This window comes from Emydura macquarii, unplaced genomic scaffold (assembly GCF_026122565.2).
Source record: "Emydura macquarii macquarii isolate MOO-44397 ecotype Brisbane River unplaced genomic scaffold, CSIRO-AGI_Emac_v2 contig_2063, whole genome shotgun sequence".
NCBI lineage: Eukaryota > Metazoa > Chordata > Testudines > Chelidae > Emydura > Emydura macquarii.
The window spans coordinates 1,282,671-1,304,383 of record NW_027132200.1 but is presented as its reverse complement, the minus strand read 5'-3'; positions in this window follow the sequence as shown (position 1 = coordinate 1,304,383).

Below are 21,713 nucleotides of genomic sequence, written 5' to 3'. Positions count from 1 at the left end.
CCTGTCAGTTCTCTGCCTTATATACAATTTTCTGACCCTTTCTGATTGGTTGCTTTCTTAAGGTCAATCATCATTATCTCCCCATTGAGGGGTGATATCATTTTCAACCAATTAGCTGTCTGATATGCTAATTACTGGTTTACTTCAAACTTGGACCTACTTTGAATCCTCCTTCCTACCTCCTGACCCCTCCCTGCAGGTATTAGGAGTGACCTTTATTTCACCTGGGTCTGCTTTTCTGCTGTTGGTCAGTTTCTTAATACTTCATTTTGTTTCTCTCTCTCTCTCTCTTAGCAAGACATCATCAACCATCATTTTAGATTTCTAGCTAAACTTCCAATAAACTATCTTTATTTACTACTTATCAAAAGACAAACTTAAAACTAACTATATATCTATTCATGCCTAATCATTATGATTTTGTCACCATCTTTGTTATTTAAATCAAAACAGATAAAATCCATGATGCTTTCTCCCCCTCTCTGCCTGCCTTTCAAATGTGTGGCTTCATGCTGTCTTTGGTGCTGATCTCCTTACATGGACTAGAGCAGCTTTGTAAAAATCTCTTGTATCAGAACCCCTCATGACTCTTTTAGTCCACTTCCTCTGGTGTCTCTGTAATGGCTGGATCCTTACAGGATTGCCTATCTCCAAGGCCTGTAGACTTTTAGCTTCCTGTTGTACTTTAATACTTGCTTTTTCTGATTGCTGGTCAGAGTGGTGTCCCCATTCTTTTAGCTGCAACAGGTTTCCCCTCATTGGTAGCCAGGTTTTTGGCCTTGATCCCATCAATGCCTGTGCCAGTCAGTTTTGGCATCCCTGTGATGGGGTATTCCTGTGTGGCAATAATGCTAAGAAAGGGTCTGAGCCAGAAAAAACAACCTTGGGTGACTGTCTTTCATAGCTAATTCCACCTCACAATTACTTTGTGGGTATGCTGGGGAGAAGATGTGGTAGTCAAACTCCCATTTGCATGCAAATGCCTTGAATTTTTTCAGGGCAAACTGAGGTCCGTTATTCGTGAATACAGTGTCCAGACTGTAATATCTCACAAAGTGGGCCTTTGATTTGCCAGTCAATGACGCGTTTCTTGTAGGGCATCGACCTCTCAAAAAATTGGGTAATAGCACACCACAATCAAGTGGTAAAGTAAGAAAGGTAAGGTACCTTTAAGGTAAGCAAGTCTGTTCCCACATTTTCTCATGGTCAAGTGGGCAGCTCATGTGGTAACAGAGTCTCTTTCTGCTGGAAGTTACCACATGTGTGGCAAAAGTCACACACTTCTAAGCAGCAGAGTTGAATATTCATTCCCTGCCTTTAAACACACATTAAACACACAGTAAAGAATGGCAGTGAGCATGTGTGGACTGTTGACATGTATTCAAGAACGAGATCATGTTTAACAGTGAGCATGCACAGAAAGGCTCTGAAAGCTGATCTGACAGTATAAAAGACAGATTGTTGGCAGGAAGAAGTTAGTTTGAAGTCGGCAAGGAGAGTTGCTGGAAAGAAGTCAGGAGAGTGGCTGGTGGAGAAGAAAGAAGAACAGATGTAAAACTGCAACAATATCAGAGTGCGAAGAACCCAGCAGCAAGAGTAGCAGAATGTCCTATGCGGCAGCAGCAAACAAGTAGCAGCAACAGTGGAAAACACAGTGGAATCAATGTATAGCATTACCCTGCTAGCTTTTTTTTAAAGTATAGTATAGTAGAAGTATAGTGCATAACAGACTTAGTATGTGTATGCTTGAGGTGTGTGTGTGTGTTAATTGTCATTTACCTAATAAAACTTAAAAGTCCAATTTAAGAATTGCTGTCCGTGATCTGTTACAGACTGGCCATCTGTGACAGAGCGCAACTCACTTAGAATAATTTGAACTGAATGTTATTGAGGTTTAAATGCTCTTTAACTTGCAATAAAGAATTTGTGTCTGATTGTATTTTTAGATTAATGTAGGGATTATTAGTTACTTTAATAAAAAGATAATTTGTTTGGGAAAGAATACCACCAGTGTCAATCATTTAATTGGAAGGTTATATCCATGTCCTTCATGTGTTTCCTTAACTACCATGGAGACCGATACTTTAGGAAGGACAGATTAAGGAGGCAAGAGGTAAATTATTCTAGGGATGCCCCAAAGCTTGTTTTTCAGGTTGACAGTTCAAGCCCCTCTAAAGCAGCTGTCAGTGGCCAGGTGCGAGGCATGTATTTTTTGCACGATATCCTTATGTAATGAGGCAGAGACAACAGCTATCTGTCCTTGAAATGTGATTCCATTCTGCACACTCAGCTCTTCTTTGATGTGAAAATATGGCTCTACACCTACTGGTAATTACTTTTGTCTTCTAGCCACCCTGCTAGTATTGCTCTCTTGACTTCCTGTAGTTGGATGTCCTTTCTATAGGCTTTTTGATCTGTTGAAACTGGAAGAGTGAATCCATTAATATGCTGCACTATGTCCCGATTCCTTTCTCCCACCTCATTCATACTGGATATATATGCCCTGCTCAGGGTGTCAGCGGACACCAGTAATTGTCCTGAATAGTATCTGATCTCTACCTAGTACTACCTGAGGCATACCAATATGCACTGGAGCACTAAGAAGGGGCTTTCCCATGAGTGCCTACATCCAATCCTTTCTTGGGTGCATCACATTGTAGTGGTGGCTCTCCTGATGGTGGAACTTCAGGACAAGGGCATCCTTCATCATTTGTTTCAGTGTATCAAATGTTTGCTGCTGGAGACCTGCTCAGTCCCACTCAACATATTGCCTTACGAACGGGGAAGAAAATTGGCAGCATGTGACCTCCCGAAGAAAGAGAACCCATGTGCCCACCATGCAGATAGAAGTAAGGAATCGTTTTCATCCTCTCTGCACAAGTACTACGGCGGAGAATGATTTGGAGGACCCTTCAGCGGGAATGGATCGGAATGAGACCCGTTTGATCAGAAGGCAAGGGATGCATTCTCCTAGGGATGGGGGTTCCACGACCACCATTCCGAAGAGGAAGAGAAGGGTGATGGTGGTCGGGGACTCCCTCCTAAGGGGGACGGAGTCATCCATCTGCCGTCCGGACCGGGAAACTAGGGAAGTGTGCTGCTTGCCTGGAGCTAGGATTATGGATGTGACAGAGAGACTGCCAAAACTTATCAAGTCCTCAGACCGCTACCCCTTCCTTCTTCTCCACGTGGGCACAAATGACACTGCCAAGAATGATCTTGAGCGGATCACTGCGGACTATGTGGCTCTGGGAAAAGAGATAAAGGAGTTTGAAGCGCAAGTGGTGTTCTCATCCATCCTCCCTGTTCAGGGAAAAGGCCCAGGTAGGGACCGTCGCATTGTGGAAGTAAATGCGTGGTTACACAGGTGGTGTCGAAGAGAGGGCTTTGGATTCTTCGATCATGGAATGCTGTTCCAGGAAGAAGGATTACTAGGAAGAGACGGGATTCATCTAACGAAGACAGGGAAGAGTATCTTCGCAGACAGGCTGGCTAACCTAGTGAGGAGGGCTTTAAACTAGTTTTGACAGGGGACGGGGACCTAAGCCCAAAGGTAAGTGGGGAAGAGGGACACCACAAGGAAGCAGAAGGAGGAGGGTGCAGCAGGGGAGGCCTCCCGATTCATACTGTGAAAGTAGGCCAATCGGCTACTTATCTCAAGTGCCTGTATACAAATTCAAGAAGCCTGGGAAACAAGCAGGAAGAACTGGAAGTCCTGGCACAGTCAAGAAATTATGACATGATTGGAATAACTGAGACTTGGTGGAATAACTCTCACGATTGGAGCACTATCATGGATGGGTATAAACTGTTCAGGAAGGACAGGCAGGGGGCGAAAGGGGGGAGGAGTTGCACTGTATGTAAGAGAGCACTATGACTGCTCTGAGCTCCAGTATGAAACTGGAGATAAGTCAGTTGAGTGTCTCTAGGTTAAGCTTAGAAGCAAGAACAATAAGCATGATGTCGTGGTGGGTGTCTGTTACAGACCACCAGACCAGGAGAATGAGGTAGATGAGGCTTTCTTTACTCAATTAGGGAAAGTTTCCAGTTCACAGGGCCTGATTCTCATGGTAGACTTCAATCACCCTGACATCTGCTGGAAGAGCAATACAGCAGAGAACAAACAATCCAGGAAGTTTTTGGAGAGTGTTGCTGACAATTTCCTGGTGCGAGTGCTGGAGCAACCAACTAGGGGCCGTGCTTCTCTTGACCTGCTGCTCACAAACAGGGAAGATTTGGTAGGGGAAGTAGAAGTGGGTGGCAACCTAGGCAGCAGTGACCATGAGATGGTTGAGTTCAGGATCCTGACGAAAGGAAGAAAGGAGAACAGCAGGATACGGACCATGGACTTCAGAAAAGCAGACTTTGACTCCCTCAGGGAACTGATGGGCAGGATTCCCTGGGAGGCTAATATGAAGGGGAAAGGAACCCAAGAGAGCTGGCTGTATTTTAAAGAGACCTTATTGACGGCACAAGAGCAAACCATCCCGATGTGCAGAAAGAATAGCAAATATGGTAGGCATCCAGCTTGGCTTAACAAAGATGTCCTTGGAGAACTTAAACGCAAAAAAGAAGCTTACAAGAAGTGGAAGCTTGGTCAGATGACTAGGGAGGATTATATAAACACTGCTCGAACGTGCAGGAATAAAATCAGGAAGGCCAAAGCACAATTGGAGTTGCAGCTAGCAAGGGACGTGAAGGGGAACAAGAAGGGTTTCTACAGGCATGTTGCCAACAAGAGGAAGATTCGGGAAAGTGTGGGCCCCTTACAGAATGAAGGAGGCGACCTAGTAACGGAGGATGTGGAGAAAGCTGAGGTACTCAATGCCTTTTTTGCCTCTGTCTTCACAGACAAGATCAGCTCCCAGACTGCTGTACTTGTTGGCACAGAATGGGAAGGAGGAGAACATCCCGCAGTGCTGAAGGAACGGGTTCAAGGCTATTTAGAAGGATTGGACATTCATAAGTCCATGGGGCCGGATGCAATGCACCCGAGGGTGCTGAGGGAATTGGCTGAGGTGATTTCAGAGCCATTGGCTATTATCTTTGAAAGCTCGTGGGAACAAGGGGAGGTCCCTGAGGACTGGAAAAAAGCAAATATAGTGCCCATCTTCAAAAAAGGGAGGAAAGAGGATCCGGAGAACTACAGACTGGTCAGCCTCATCTCAATCCCTGGAAAAATCATGGAGCAGGTCCTTAAGGAATCCATTTTAAGGCACTTGGAAGAGAGGAAGGTGATCAGGAACAGTCAACACGGATTCACCAAGGGAAAGTCATGCCTGACCAACCTGATTGCTTTCTATGATTAGGTGACTGGCTCTGTGGATGTAGGGAAGGTGGTGGATGTGATATACCTTGACTTTAGCAAAGCTTTTGATACTGTCTCTCACAGTATTCTTATCAGCAAGTTAAAGAAGTATGGGTTGGATGAATGAACTATAAAATGGATAGAGAACTGGCTAGAGCATAGGGCTCAACGAGTAGTGATCAATGGCTCCATGTCTAGCTGGCAACCGGTCACAAGCGGAGTTCCCCAGGGATCGGTCCTGGGGCCGGTTTTGTTCAACATCTTTATTAATGATCTGGAGGATGGGGTAGATTGCACCCTCAGCAAGTTTGCGGACGACACTAAGCTGGGGGGAGTGGTAGATACCCTGCAAGGTAGGGATAGGATACAGAGTGACCTAAACAAACTGGAGGATTGGGCCAAAAGAAATCTAATGAGGTTCAACAAAGAAAAGTGCAGAGTCCTCCACTTAGGAAGGAAGAATCCCATGCACAGCTATAGACTGGGGACCGACGAGTTGGGCAGCAGCTCTGCAGAAAAGGACCTGGGAGTAACAGTGGATAAAAAGCTGGATATGAGTCAGCAGTGTGCCCTGGTTGTCAAGAAGGCTAATAGCATATTGGGCTGCATTAGGAGGGGCATTGCCAGCAGGTCACGGGAAGTGATTATTCCCCTCTATTCGGCATTGGTGAGGCCGCATTTAGAATATTGTGTCCAGTTTTGGGCCCCCCACTACAAAAAGGATGTGGACAAGTTGGAAAGAGTCCAACGGAGGGCAACACAAATGATTAGGGGGCTGGAGCACAGGACTTATGAGGAGAGGCTGTGGGAACTGGGCTTGTTTAGTCTGCAAAAGAGAAGAGTGAGGGGGGATTTGATAGCAGCCTTTAACTACCTGAAAGGGGCTTCCAGGGAGGATGGGGCTAGGCTTTTCTCGGTGGTGGCAGATGACAGAACAAGGAGCAACGGTCTCAAGTTGCAGGGCAGGAGGTCTAGGTTGGACATTAGGAAAAAGTTTTTTACTAGGAGGGTGGTGAAGCACTGGAATGGGTTACCTAGGGAGGTGGTAGAATCTCCATCCTTAGAGGTTTTTAAGCTGAGGCTTGACAAAGCCCTGGTTGGGATGATATAGTTGAGGTTAGTCCTGCTTTGAGCAGGGGGTTGGACTAGATGACCTCCTGAGGTCCCTTCCAACTCTAATATTCTATGATTCTATGATGTCTGGGTCCCACTACTGCAGACAGGTATGGACAGAACACTTTTCATTCCTACGAAGGGATGTACCACTTTCACATCCATTAGCGCTAGCATATCTCTGACTGCCTTGATCTTCTTGGGGCCTGCTTTCAGTTCCTCTGCTGTGAGCAGATGTCCAATGTACATCGTTTCATGCTATGAGAGTCAAATTTTTTCTGGGTTGAGTTTTATGTTCTTGTCCCTGCATTGCTGTAGAAAAGCTTGTAGTTTTCTGACCTGGTCTCAGTCAGCTTCTGTATCATTGTTCCCTTTCCCTACCATGAAGATATCATCTGCAATTATTTTCACCCCAGGCAGTCCTTCCCGTACTTGGGTGCTAAGCTTATGTCAATCATCATGAACAGCCATCTGTAGCAACCAAATGGTTGCTCTTGACAGCCTGTAGTTCCATGTCCTTTTTTGAAGCCTTTTTGATTTCCATTAGCTGTTGAAACTGTGAGGTAATGCAACATTCAGGAGTCAGAAAGTAGCTCCATCTGAAGCCCATCTGTATTTTCCCCTGTGTATCAATGAAGCTTGGTTAAGGAGCAACATAGGGCTTTTTTAAAATTCCCTATCAGACTGGAAGATTGTACGAAATAGAGCATGGCAAGTGAAAAGCAAATAGATCAGAGAAAAGAAGTGCAATGAAAATCTGTAGGAACGGAAAAGAGGGAAAAAGAACAATGGTAAGGAGGTGATATTTGTGTTTGAAAAATAATTATTATGATTATTGATGTTTTCATTTTATTTTATATATTTTTTGTATAGTGATATTTTCAGACTTGTAGGAAAACAAGTTCTCTGCTTGGAAGAATTTATAATCTTATGCTATTCTCACCTATTTGAGTTTCAGTCATCACTGACTTCACCCAAACTCTGCCTTTGCTTGGGCCCAACCACTATTTCTTTTTTTTTATGCCCTACCTCCTCCGTCCCCACAGATCACTACTAAGTCCCCAGACCCTCCAGCACACAGAGGCCCATCACATAGCTATGCAAAAGGTTCAGTCCTGAATGCATAAGGGTGCAGCCAATGATCTTCAGAAGCTCTTGTTAATGTGTAAAGGCCTCTGTATCCTTTCGTTCAGCTCCCTGCTGTAGAACAAAAATTATGACACTTCATACTGATTGTATAGTCTGTTTTATCATATGAACCTATCTATCTATTAATAATTCCATGGAGTAGTTTTCTACCTAATCTTACTATGTATATTCGGACTATACTGAGCTATGTTTACTGCTGCGCTTACACTTATGCTGAGTATTAGAGTTGCATTGCTGGATTTTTTTCCTGTTGTTCTCCTTAAAATTTATAAGTAGGACAGGGATTGTTTAAAGGAATATTATTATAATAACGTGATTGCAGCACAGGTGACTAGAGGAAATTAGGGAAGTGTAAAATATTCCTTGTTCCTACAGGATGTGAATCCAAACCAAAGAATAATTTTGCTGTCTTCAGCTGAAAGGCAAAACACGATTTCTGAGGTTTTACAAGCTCCTCTCTTGAACTTTTCATATCTCAAAAAAAGTTTGCATTTGGCTTGAGTTTTGGACAAATGTTCCGGTATGTTCTTATTTAATCTAAACTGATTATTCCACTATCCCTAGTTTTAATTGAGTACAGACTTTAACTGAGACTTCTATTGATATTGGGTTTGATCAAAAAAACTACTCCTGTTTGACTAAAGAAAACCTGTGTTGTCTACCCGTCTGAAGATTTATTTGAATGTAATCTTTGAATTTTGTGATGCTTGGCTATCACTCTTGATAGTGCTAGTTAATGTCATTCACTTGCTTCAGTATTTTAATCTCTACAATATTTCAAATATGCTTTGAGTTGTGTTGAGAGAATACTTTTTATATACATCTAATAAAATAAATAATATCTGCTGGGTAAATTAAATAATGCTTATTATCATACTGATTTCAGATGAAAAAACTTGATATAATGGCTTAAAATAAGCCTAAGATAATATAATAATAATAAATAATGAAATAAGTAATAATAATACTTAGCTCCTATATAGTGCTTTCATCAGTAATCTCAAAGCACTTTACCAAGGAGGTCAGTACTATTACCCCCATTTATAGATGGGGAAACTGAGGCACAGAGCGGTGACGTAACTTGCCTAAGGTCACCCAGCAGGTCAACGACCAAAATGGAATAGAATCTAAGTCTCCTCAATCCTAATCCATTGCTGTATCCATTAAGGAACATTTCCACCCCTAGATGAATAGGTATAGCCTAATATTGAGCCCTCTGGCTCTGTTCCTTGAGGTTATTGTCAGGTTCTGAATTAAAGCTATTCAGAGGCATGAACCCAAGGATCATGACACACTGGGATAGGGAGCTATTCTTCATAGTAGTTGCCCTTAAAGGAAAATAAATTCAGAAGTTAAGCAAAGAGCTTCTACAATTGATCAAGCACTGAAATTTGACAGATAATTGTTCTTGCAGAACATTGTTACACAGGAGATCTCAGTGCCCATAAAATGAAGCTGAATCCGATTTTTTTTCTGGAATACATTGTTTTTATAATCATAATAAACCATATATATCTATGCAAAAACCAGACAGGATTGACAGAAATCCTTGCCATATTTAATAAAATTAAAGTGGACCAGTATTTTAATATCTGTATTATGAAATATTTATTAATTAATGACCACTTCAGGTGGATAAGATTCTTTTTTTCATTAATCCTTTCTGAGCTTACCTCCCAAACACTAACCTATTCTCAGAGAAACTAAAAGCAACAAGAAACACTATGTATTTCCCATGCCAAATCCTAGACACATACAATAAATAATAAATATACCAACGTGGAATGATTTAAATATTTTAAATAGGGGGACAAACATCTGACTAAGATTATGCAATGAGTGGAGTTCTTAATAGGGCTGAGTAAAAGGGAATGATTTATTAGTATGAACTGAAATGAAAAAGCTGAGGATCAGGCTGGCAGTTATTCTATATTCACTGAGACCAAAACTGTGCCTATCTCCCATTATCTGGGCCTACCCGACTAAATCTAATTAATATCCGAGCTGGAGAATGAGTGTCAGGATGAGGCAACAGACATAATAAGACCTAAAATGCTACTCAGTCCTTCAGACCTTGATTGTAGAAATGACCAAATGGCTTAATCAAAGATGTCTGTTTCTCCAAGCAGCAGTCAACACAGTGGGACATGCAGACCTTGATTCATTCATGCAACTCCCAGGAATAGGTGTTTGGTTCATGAAGGGCAGTATAAAAATCATTTTCAGGAATCATCATATCTTATCTCAAGGATCATTTTGAATCATTTTAATAAAGATTTTTTCCAAAACCTTAGATGGGAGGCAAGACCTTATTACTATTATATTTTCTGAATGTCACACAAAATCAAATAAAGGTGGAAGGACTCATGTCCATAGAAATATAGATACTCAGATACTCTGATACATTAAGTATTTATAGTTATTGAGGTCACATATTTGGTGGAAGTAAATTCCAGAAAAAAAAAGGGGGTAGGAATAGAAGAGAAGAAATAAAGAGAGAAATAAAACATTGTAATAACAATAACACAAGAATAAAAATTATATTTGTGGCTTTTCATCTTTATCTCTTTCGATCTGTATTTGATGGATTGTGTGGTATAAAATCAGAATTTATAATTTCACACCTATTTAACACTTTGTTGAACACTACGTAATCTCTTGGCACAGAGTGAATGCATGCTTATTAAACAGAATTTAAACTATTATTGCCCAGATTAAGGTATTAATATTCACATTCAAGCTAAATCAATCTCCTAGGAGGTGTCCTAATAAAGCAGTCATCCTAATTAAGCGATTAAGTGTTATATATTTTCTATCCACAACATAGCTAATGTTCAGAGACTTAGATACCCCGGCTTGTCCTTGTTAAAATTTTATGCTTGTTTGAATCCCACTCTGAAGTGGATAAAAAACCCACTGTGGACTATATCATACAAAATATATACAATTTTTTGTCTCTCGTGCTGACTTTGAAATAAGAAGTATACAAGCAAGCTGTGAAAACTGGTTGCCATCAAAGGTCTGTTTCTCCAGGGAACAGCCTAAGTTTTCCTTTATTATAACAAGTTAAAGAATGATTTCAAATAGCACATTTGATGGAAACTAGTCTTTCAGCTCCTGTGGTAACTTTTATCTCTACTGAAAATTGGATTAACTGAAGTCTTTCTTTTTCTGATACTTATATTTCTAGGATCCTGAGCAAAGCCTTTCATCTGGAAATTCATACAACAATCTGCTTAAAATTCGTGGCATAGCATCTGAATATCCATTCTGGCAGACATTCCAAAAATTCCCTGTGTTCAGTTCTATTTGAATTGTTATCAAAGAAGTCTCTATATACAGTATGTTTTTAACTCAGTGAGACCAAGCCAGAAAGTGAAAGCACAATGGTTGAAGCCGAGGAAAATCTATTTATGGTTTAAGCTCATTCAATAAGTTTTAAAACATTAAAGACCCATTGTTGTTAGGGATGGACAAACAGGTTCAGATAAAATAAGGACCAACCCAAACTAAAACCAGACCAGTGCATTTGCGTGACTATTTCCATTTCTTGCAGAAGCAACAAATACTGTGAAAAAGAATGTTGTCTTTGTATTTCTTATCAGACTGGAAATGAAAAGTATCCAAAACACTTGCAAGAGAGTCTTTTGTGAAGAGATTCCCTGGTCACCTTTCATGACATGAAATTTTCAGATTGTTTAGACAGCACATCACAGAAATATCCATTCTTTTGGCTGCTAATCTGAACTAAACTTCCAAATCTTCTGATGTTTGCTCATCACTCATTTATATCAATATTTACAATGTGAAGTTTTTAAAAAATTATTTTGAGCCCTATCTTACATTCCTTGTACACTGAAAACTCTCATTGATTTTACTTGGACATTTGAGTGCATAAGGAATTTAGGACTGGTCCTTTCTGAGTTTGGATAGTGATTTAACCAAAGGTTATAGACAAACTAGTGGATATCTAGACTATATAATAAAAATATTTAGTTCTTATATGGTGCTTTTCATCCAGAGATCTCAGAGAAGGCAGCATCATTATCCCCATTTTACAGATGGGGAATCTTAGGCACAGAAAAGTGAAATGACTTGCCCAAGGTCATCCAACAGAAAAGTTAGGAATGTACTCTAGGTCTCCTGAGTCCCTATACAGTACCCTATCCTCTAATACCTCACTGCCTCCCTATATAAAAAATATGTATAGGACAAGGATTTGAATTACTACTTTGAATCTGAACATCCCTTTGGTTTTGGATCCTATCTGTATTCAAAAGGGCAGAGTGCTGATTTCTGGGTCCGAGTGCAAGAGGGGAGACATATTTTTTCCTTTAAACCCTGACCCAGTTACTTCCCACTGCCATGCCATGCCATTCAGTTAAATCTCTGGCCCTATTGATCCTTTTGTCTGCCTCATAAGAACATAAGAATGGCCATAATGGGTTAGACCAATGGTCCACCTAGCCCAGAATCTTGTCTTCCAACAGTTGCTGGTGCCAGAAGCTTCAAAGGTAATTGTAAGACGGCCTCCTGCCCGGTCTAGTCCTGGTGGCCCTTCCTCGGGCCCAGGCTCAGAGGAAGGCCACTGCGCCTTCCTATGCCAAGGGGAATGTTAGTGTTTGCAGGCTTTCGCCCCGGCCCTCAGGCAGGGCAGGCGAGCAAGGAGTCTTTCGCCCTGGCCCTCAGGCAGGGCGGGCGAGCAAGGAGCAGTGACCTCGAGTCAAGTGGGCGGTAGACGCTATTCGCTCTTTAGGGTTGGCAAGGATCAGGAGGAGGGGAGGGGGACGCAGGCCCACCCAGCTCCACTGCGTCCCAGCCCAGGGCCCTAGCAGTGGCACGGGTGTTGCCATTCATTTGGCGGGGCTCCCGCCGCAACACACCAACTGGGCTTACCCCTATTACAGCCACACCTCTGGCTGTCCCTGGGCTTCTTCCTCCCCGTATTCCCCGGTACCTGCGTCCGCCGGTTCCTCTGGGTCACTGGGATACACCACCCGGGGTAGACCAGTCAGTCCCTCTTCGTCCACGGGGGGTAGAGTGGGAAGCTCCTCGGCGAGGGGCAGTTCCTCCAGATCGCAGGGCTGGGGGTAGGGTTCAGCCTCCGGCAACTCCTCCAGGTCTGGTCCTGCCTCCAGGGGTTGGGCGTCCGGCAGCTCCTCCAAGTCCGGACCAGCTTCCGGGCGGAACTCCCAGCTCTCCGGTTCAGGGGGCTCATCCCAGTTGCTGCGGCCCCAAGGCTGGGCCCAGTGCTTCGGGCCTGTAGTCCTCGGCCAGTCAAGTGGGCCCGGAGGCCCGATCCAGGCCTTAGAGGCAGGCCACCGGGGTCGCTCCTGGGGCCTCAAGGCCGGGAGAGGGTTGCCTGGGGCGGAGGCCTGGCACGTTTCGGCCCTTTGCTGCAGCCGGCGAGACAGTACGTCCGCTTCCGGCGGCAGCCTTCTCTCTTCTGAGCTACAGGGCTGCTTTTTATGGCTGCCGTCCTCCCTGAGCCCCGCCCCTCTGCTGCCGGGTTGGCCGTCTGGCAGGACCTATCGGTGGCCAGCTATCCGGTTGCTGGGCAGACTGTGTTGCCGGCCTGTCTAGGATCTGATCGGGTGCTTGTGGCCCTTCCTCGGGCCCAGGCTCAGACGAAGGCCACTGCGCCTTCCTACAGTAATGAACAGAACAGGGCAATTATCGAGTGATCCATCCCGTCATCCAGTCTCTGCTTCTAGCACTCAGAGGCTTAGAGACACGCAGAGCATGGGGTTGCACCTCTGATCATCTTGGCTAATAGCCATTGATGGACCTATCCTCCATGAACTTATCTAATTTTTTTTTAACCCAATTCTACATTTGGCCTTTACAACATCCCCTGGCAATGAGTTTCATAGGTTGATCATGTGTTGTATGAAGAACTGCTTACTTATGCTTCTTTTAAACTAGTTGCCTATTAATTTCATTGGGTGACCCTAGTTTCTGTGTTATATGAAGGAGTATATAGGACTTCTCTATTCACTTTCTCCAAACCATTTATGATTTTATAGACCTCTATCATATCATCCCTTAGACATCTCTTTTCTCAGCTGAACAGTCCCAGTCTTTTTAATCTCTCCTCATATGAAAGCTTTTCCACTCCCTTAATCATCTTTGTTGCCTTTCTACTTTTCCAATTCCAATATATATATTTTTAGATGGGATGACCAGAGCTGCACAAAATATTCATGATGTGGGCAGACCATGGATTTATACAGTGGCATTATGATATTTTCTTTTTTTATTATCTATTCCTTTCCTAATGTTTACTAACTTTCTGCTAATTTTTTTGACTGCTGCTGCATATTGGGCAAATGTTTTCAGAGAACTACCCATGATGACTCCAAGACCTCTTTCTTTAGCAGTAACAGCTAATTTAGACTCCATCAATTTGTATGTACAGTTGGGATTATGTTTTCCAATGTGCATTACTTTGCATTTATCAACTTGAATTTCATTTGCCATTTTGTTGTCCAGTCACCCAGTTTAGTGAGATCCCTGCAAACTTTGCCACCTCACTGTTTACCCCTTTTTCCTGATCATCTATGAATATGTTGAACTGAACTGGTCCCAGTACAGATTCTTGGGCGACCCCACTATTTACCTCTCTCCACTGTGAAAAGTGACTATTTATGCACACCTGTTGTTTTCTATCTTTTAATCAGTTACTGATCAAGGAGAAGATCTTCCTTTACCCCATGACTGCTTAGTTTGCTTAATAGCCTTTGGTGAGGGACCTTGTCAAAGAAGACCTCCTCCTCTTTGAATTTACTACTGTGTTCTGTATTATAGAGTTCCATTTGAGAGTAATGCAAGTGCAGTACCATAATAAGTTTAAACAGAATGAAGAAACAGTGATGGGTGATGCTGGACCTAGAAGACTGGAGCTAGAGAAAAAGCGTCCATCACAGCCTACAATGTGAATGTGCATGTTTGGACATAGAGTTGGGGACAGGAGGGTGAGAAGCCCAGAATTGTGTATTGATGTACAATGGTGGAAGGAAATGAGGCAGCGGTATGTCTAGGAAGGCAATGAGGCAATGATATATACACGAGTGAGTGGTCTATGTGCACCTAATATTGCATAAATATGTGAGATCAGAGCTGTGTGTGGAGCAAAGGAGATTCTACAGATAGGAAGAGTAGTGGCTTTTTTTTGATGCGCTAAAGTTTCTGGGGGAAGACAGCAGGCATTAAACTGGGGAATATAGGCCCTGTTCCCCAAAAACGGTTGTTGGTTAGAATGTGCTGTGTACTACATGCTTCTATAGCAAGAAATGAACTTAAAGGCATGTAAGATTAGCCTCAACACAGCAAAATTTTGCCATCTTACTTTATTCACTTAAATGTTCACTGTAACTATTGGGGACAATATTTAGGTATACATACTCCAAAGTTTATTGAGTGTTCCTCTATATATGTTGGCAACCACTACAAACCATTTCTTTATATATTCTGGCCATGGTGGGGACTGGTTTATAATATACTCTTATGTATGTAATGCTGGAGGCTGGTTTGCTGAATGTTCTTATGTATAGTTAGGAAAAAATGTGCCATTTTTCTACTGGCTACTATGAGTATATTTGTAATGACAGACATGGACTAAATGCTTGATTCCATGGGTATTTGGACAATGTCAATGCTTGTTTAATGCATGGTGATATATTTGTGAAATTCTGTCACTTTCCTGTCTTCTCCTTTCAGTGTTTTGGGTGGGGAATTGGTTCACTGTTCACTCTTAAGTGTGTTTTGGCAAGGCTAGGTAGATTTTTTGTCTGCACACATATCAAACTCAAAGCTCCCCTTGAGCCAATGGCTTATCAGGCTGATGCATTGTTAAGACCCGTTAACATAGCCAATGGTACCTCAAGGGAGTGATGTCATCAGTATCAGAGTCAATTGCTTTTGACTGTTCTAACCCAATATATCAAGTACTTATTTTGCAGTTGGGTGAATGAAAGGTGATCTTTCACTGTAAAATCAAGCAAGACCAGCACCTACAACTTTCAGAACTGTAGCACAGCAACTTAACCATTCATCTAACTACAACACTGAGATGATAGTATCTCTCTATATATTTTTCATCTTGATGATCCTGGCCCTTGTTTTTCTTTTAGTCATAGTCCTAGAAACAGGACAGACACCATTTAAAGGGGGAAATGAGATTATTTTAGGTTGAGTAAATCCTGACTGAACAGGGGAAATATGAAAATTGCAAAATACCTCTTACTCCAGTAGGCTACTGTCACAGTTACAGACCTTCTCTGGCTTCTCTTTCCCCTTAGGTCTCAGACCTCAACATTTACCTTAGTTGGAATTGAAACCTGTGATTCTCCCACTTTTAAAGTATGCCCTGGGCTATAGCACCCTATGGATTGACTTTGCTTACCTAGTAGGTCTGATTGGGCTGGGCACCTGTAGTTCTTCTTCATTGGTCATAGACTCCCAAAGTGAATGCAGTAATCCAAAGCAGACTTCTTAAAACAACATATTGTTTAATCTTAACAGTGAGAACACAGCACAATATAAGAGGAAAGGATTTTTAAAACAACACAAGGTGGTTTATCTTACCTCAAATGCTACGCAATATTATTTCACTCCAGACCAACAACCTCTGGAGTTGGGTTCATCTCTTCTCTTTCTTCCTCTGCCTTTGAGGGACAGACTTTTAAGCCATTTACCATTACCACTGGAACGGCTTACCAAGGATCTTGGTGGATTCTTCATCACTGACATTTTTTGGATCAAGATTGGATGTTTTTCTAAAAGATGTACTCTGAGAATTATTTGGGGGAAATTCTATAACCTGTGTTAAACAGGAGATCAGACAAGGTGATCACAGTGGTCTGTTCTAGCCCTGAATTTATGAAATCCATCCAAAGTTATTTGTTCTCAATTTCATTGGCCTTTTTGGCCCTGCTGCCCTACACCAGTCCAATGAACCCAGCAGGTGTTGGAGGTGGAACTTCAAAGCAAATGGCTTTTGCGCTGTTGAGTGAATGTTGGTAGATGGGTGACTACCTGAAGCCATACACTTTTTCCTGTCTTTGGACAGTTAGGACCTTCTTGAATTAATACCATGTATTCATACAGCAAACCCCTTATAACAAAACAAACAAACATACATATGGAGCATATTAGAGATAATAATACTATCCTGGGACCAACACTGCTTCTACAATAGTGCAAATATAGAAAACATATACTTTCAGAAAATTATTATAGGTGAGCTCCAAATACATCACTGGTAGCAATAAAAAATACACTTCAGGGGTGGTGTAGCTTTTGTCCTTGGCAAGAGGAGTTTTCTTAGGAGCTTAGGCTATAATAAAGCACTCTGGAGAGTTTAGATTATATTAATAATATTAAGGGTTATTGTGGCTTCACCTTAAATCCTGAATATATGGCAGCAAGTAGCTGTGCTGCCCCCAGGAGAAATCTGGGGAAAAGATTGTGGAAAACAGAAGTTTTGGTTTCCCCCTTGGCTCCACAGAGAAAGTACCTCATGCCAGCCGCATACTAATGCAACATATATACCTTGAAATGCTGACACGGCTGTTCTGGCCAACACATTTGGGGTGAAGCCAAGGATTGGGTCACTGCCCACCCATATCCCACCAACCCTAATAAAATGGTGAATAGCAACTCTGTGGAGGTTGCCCTTTGCCACTGTGATTCAGGTAGACAGCCCTGGATGGAACATCACAACCTGGCACTTATTGAGAAGCAGAAAAGTGAAGACATGACAGTCCTCAAGGTCAGACATGTGTTCAGAAAGAGCAAAATACTGATAAATGAGGAAAATGTCTTAATGCAGACCAAATAGTAAAAATCTTGTGCTAACCTGTTAAACTTTCATCACTGTTTATATGCAAATTAATTTAAAAATTTGGATGGCTATTTTTAGAAAAGACCTCATTATAATTTTATTTATGAAAAGTATTTGTAAGAAATCTGGAATTCAGCCACAATACATATTTTATGTGAACAAACGTGAAAGTCAGACATATCAGAAAATGTCTAATAGCTCAGTCCTAAAATAAGATTCTGCTTGGATAGTCTTCCATTCTTGAATTACATGTTTAAAGAAGTCAGATACGACTTCAGCCTCTGCGTGTGAAGGGGACTGCAGGCATTTTGATAAATTTCCATTAATTCTAGGAATACTTCCTAATGTTTTATGGAATGTTTCTTCAGAAGCAGTAAATTCTTCCAGTAGGAACTTCTCCACTGTTTTATATCTCATTTAAGCCATTCATAGTCCTTTGCTAGAGGAGTGAGTGTGAAGAAAAGAACTTTCTCACGCCGGTTTTATATTAGTAGTTGGCTGCAGATTATGCAAACATTTTCCCTATGGTATTATAAATGCATTTTTCTAAGTTATTTATTACAGCAGGTATTGCTATTTCTGTATCATCACTTCCTTTTCAAAAGTAGCAGTTTGCATTCTATAATTCTTTTGATATAAAGGAAAAAAATGATATTTTTAACAGACTTCTAGACTGTGGTATAAATGGGCATTCACCTTTCTTTCCCTCTTTAAGTATTACTTCTGGAAGATGGTTTCTGTAGACCTCTATTTAGCCCTGAATTTTCCATTGTGACCTCTTTCATTTTTTTTAAAACTTTGGATTTCTCTGAGTGTCTGCCTCCTCTAGTAACATCACTTCATTGTCATCAGATTCACTTCATGATTCCTTTTTACTGGTATTTTAGAATGACTGAAGAAACAATCTAGCCTCTTCATGTGGTTGTGGCTTATACGCTCACAGGTGGGAAGAGAACCTGCTTAGTACTGCCTCAACATGTTCCTATCTTTTTCTCTTTGGTGGTCACTTTCATAGTAGCTCACTCTGTAGTAGTGTCATGAAATTTACCGTCTTCAGCATTACCAGGACATGTCATTTTTAGCTCTCTGCCTGCTCTATCCAGTATTGCTTTTTCTTAGTATAAACTTTCATAGGTTTAGTAATTAAAAAAAAATCAAATTGTTTTTCTAGTGTATTGAAAAAAAGGCATAAATCAAAATAAAGACTAATGAAAAAGTTACAGAGTAGCTATAGAAATTGTATATGCATGTTTGCTGTATACAGATTACTAGGAGTTTTAATGCAATTTTATATTGAAATGAGAAGAAATTTAATTATTGCTATATACTTTTCAAAGTCACTCACTTATGGAGCTGAGTTCAGTTATTTTCTATAGACTACCATATTCAAATATTCTAAAATGTAAAGTTTCTAAACATCATCATAATGAAGTAATACTGGGCCAAACTCAGTTATATCAGTGTAAATTCACTTCTGTAAATGGATTTCTCTAGATCTGTACTGAAGTAAATGAGATCAGAAGCTAGTCCATTTTGCTGAATACAATACAGTATATTATTGCAGCAGTCAATCTAGTCTCCTTTAACAGCATGTGATTATAAACTCATGGTAGTAATCAAAGCCAGAGAACAAAAGTTAAATAGATTTTGCATATTTTACACAATCATTTAAAGAATCCAAGCTTTCATTGACTGTTCTGCTGCATCTGGGTTCCTTTCTATCCTGTCATATTGATCAGTTAGACATAGGGTATAAATATAACCCTGATGATTTCAGTGTTCTTGCTTTTTTCCTGTCTATCACAGGACTCAACTTGGTCCATTTTATTGAGTCCAGCTAAAGAAGACAATAGATTGAGCTGCAGTCAACAAAATATATATTGACTTTTCGCTGATGATAGCAACATTGTTGGGAAGTGCAGAAGCCAGAGGTTAGGGGTCCATTACAGGAGTGGGTGGGTGAAGTTCTGTGGTCTGCAATATGCAGGAGGTCAGACTAGATTATTATGATTGTCCCTTCTGACCTTAACGTGTATGAGTCTATAAGTCAAAAGTCATGGTATTCTTTCCATGTAACTAATATTCTTGGCAGAGCAAACAATTGTCTAATTTTGAGATGCCACAAGCAACTTTCATTAAGTATGGTCTAAACTGTTGAATGAAGTATATGTTATCATTCCCTATGCACTATATTGCTGCCTGAATAGTTTCTACAGCTTAATCAACAGATCAATCTCCCATACTTTTCCAGATCCAGAGCAATTTATCTGCCTTCACTTCATGGTTCCCTACAATTTAGTTGCAGCATTGGCTCTTCTTTGTTATCACTTCTTTGTTATCACTTCTGCACACTGAGTGGTTCAGGTATATCATTTATTGCTCAAATCCCTAATTTCTTTATCCTCAGTAGAAGGAACTTGAAAAGTGGACACTTTTAAAATTGCAATTAAATAAATAGTTGACAGATCAAACATAGCACTCCTGCACTACATAATCAGCAAAGACAGAAACACCCAATACATACCATAAAAGCCAGAAATCTTTTTTAAATCCATATTTTGGTTTGGGTTGAACAGAATGGTATCTGACAAAGAAAAATAACCTTAATAAATGATGAATGACCAGTGGTTAAAAAAAAAAAGCCAGCCTCACACATTAGCTGTCAAGAGCTGTTCAGCTAGGAGGCCATTTTGCAGTATAACAATAACTTTATTGAATCTACAAACTTACAAACAGTACAACAGCCCCTCAGTGTGATTGCGTGCTATGCCTCTTGGAGGTGCAGCACACACAGACACAAGCCAAAGGAGTGGTGGGGATAGGTGGCTTTAGGGAACATTTTTGACACGGGATTACAGGCTGCTGGGGGCCAGTGCTTTCCCAAGAATAAGTTAGGCTCTGGGACCTGCTTTAATTTATGGTAGCCCTTTCTCCACAACTCTGAGCTTCTCAGAATGCCCATAGCACTTATGCAATGTCCTTGTCCCATCACAACTCCTACATCAGCTATTGTGAGGGGCCCTGTGTAAAACATCCATCAGGGCTGTCTTACATAGTGTCTATGCTAAGGGAATTCTAACCTGGCCAGCGAATGGTCTTTAAAGCCCCTGTATGTTGCCACAGCACACAGGTCATGCCACTCCTTTACCTGGTCCACATCCCTACATGAGCCAAATTCAGGAGCTGGGGCCAGGAAAGGGCCAAAGCCATGGTCGGGGCCATGAGTGGGGCCGGGAGCTGGGCTCCGAACTGTGGCTGGGGCCGGGGTGGGGGATGGAGCTGCAGCCTTGAGGCCAGGGCTGCAAATGGGAATGGGAACTGGGGTCAGGGTCCAGGAACAGGACTGCAGGGCCGGGGCCCATACCACAAACAGGGCTCGGAGCCAGGGACTGGGCCAGAAATGGGCCCAGCACTGGGAACTGCAAATGTAGTCAGGAGTCAAGGCCTGGTGCCAGGAACAGGCCTGGGGCCTGGGCTGCAGCCAGGAGCCAGGGCTGGCCAGGAATGGGGCCCGGCACCCTGGCGTGGGCCGTGGCCAGGAGTGGGGCATGAGAGCTGAGGCTGGGGCTGCAGCTGGAGGGGGGGCAGGTCTGGAACGGAGATGGCACTTCCTCCTGCACCTGTGAGGCCTAGCCCAGGCCCCACTGTGCTACCCTGAAAGTCCTCCTAGGGAATGCAGCTCACAGTTTGGAGACCTGTGCTCTAGACCATCCCTGATAGGTGTTTGTCTAGCCTGCACTTAAAAATCTCCAATGATGGAAATTCCACTACCTCCCTAGGCAATTTATTGCACTGCTTAGCTACCCTGACATTTAGGATGTTTTTCCTGAGGTCCAGCCTAAACTACCCTTGGTGCAATTTAAGGCCATATATTCTTATCTTTAGAGGTTAAGGAGAACAATTTTTCTTTTATGTACTTGAAAACTGTTATCATGTCCCTTCTTAGTCTTCTTTTCTCCAGACCAAACAAACCAAATTTTTCAATCTTCCCTCATAGTCATGTTTTCTAGACCTTTAATCATTTTGTTGCTTTTCTCTAAACTTTCTCCACATCCTTTTCCACCTCTATTTGTCCACATCATTCCTGAAATGTGGCACACAGAACTGGACACAATACTCAAGTTGAGGCCTAATCAACACAAAGTAGATCAGAAGAAATACTTCTCATTTCTTGCTTACAAGACTCTTGCTAATACATCCCAGAATGATGTTTGCTTTTTTTGCAACAGTGTTACATGGTTTACTCATCTGTAGCTTGTGATCCATTATGACCCCTAGATCATTTTCTGCACTACTCTT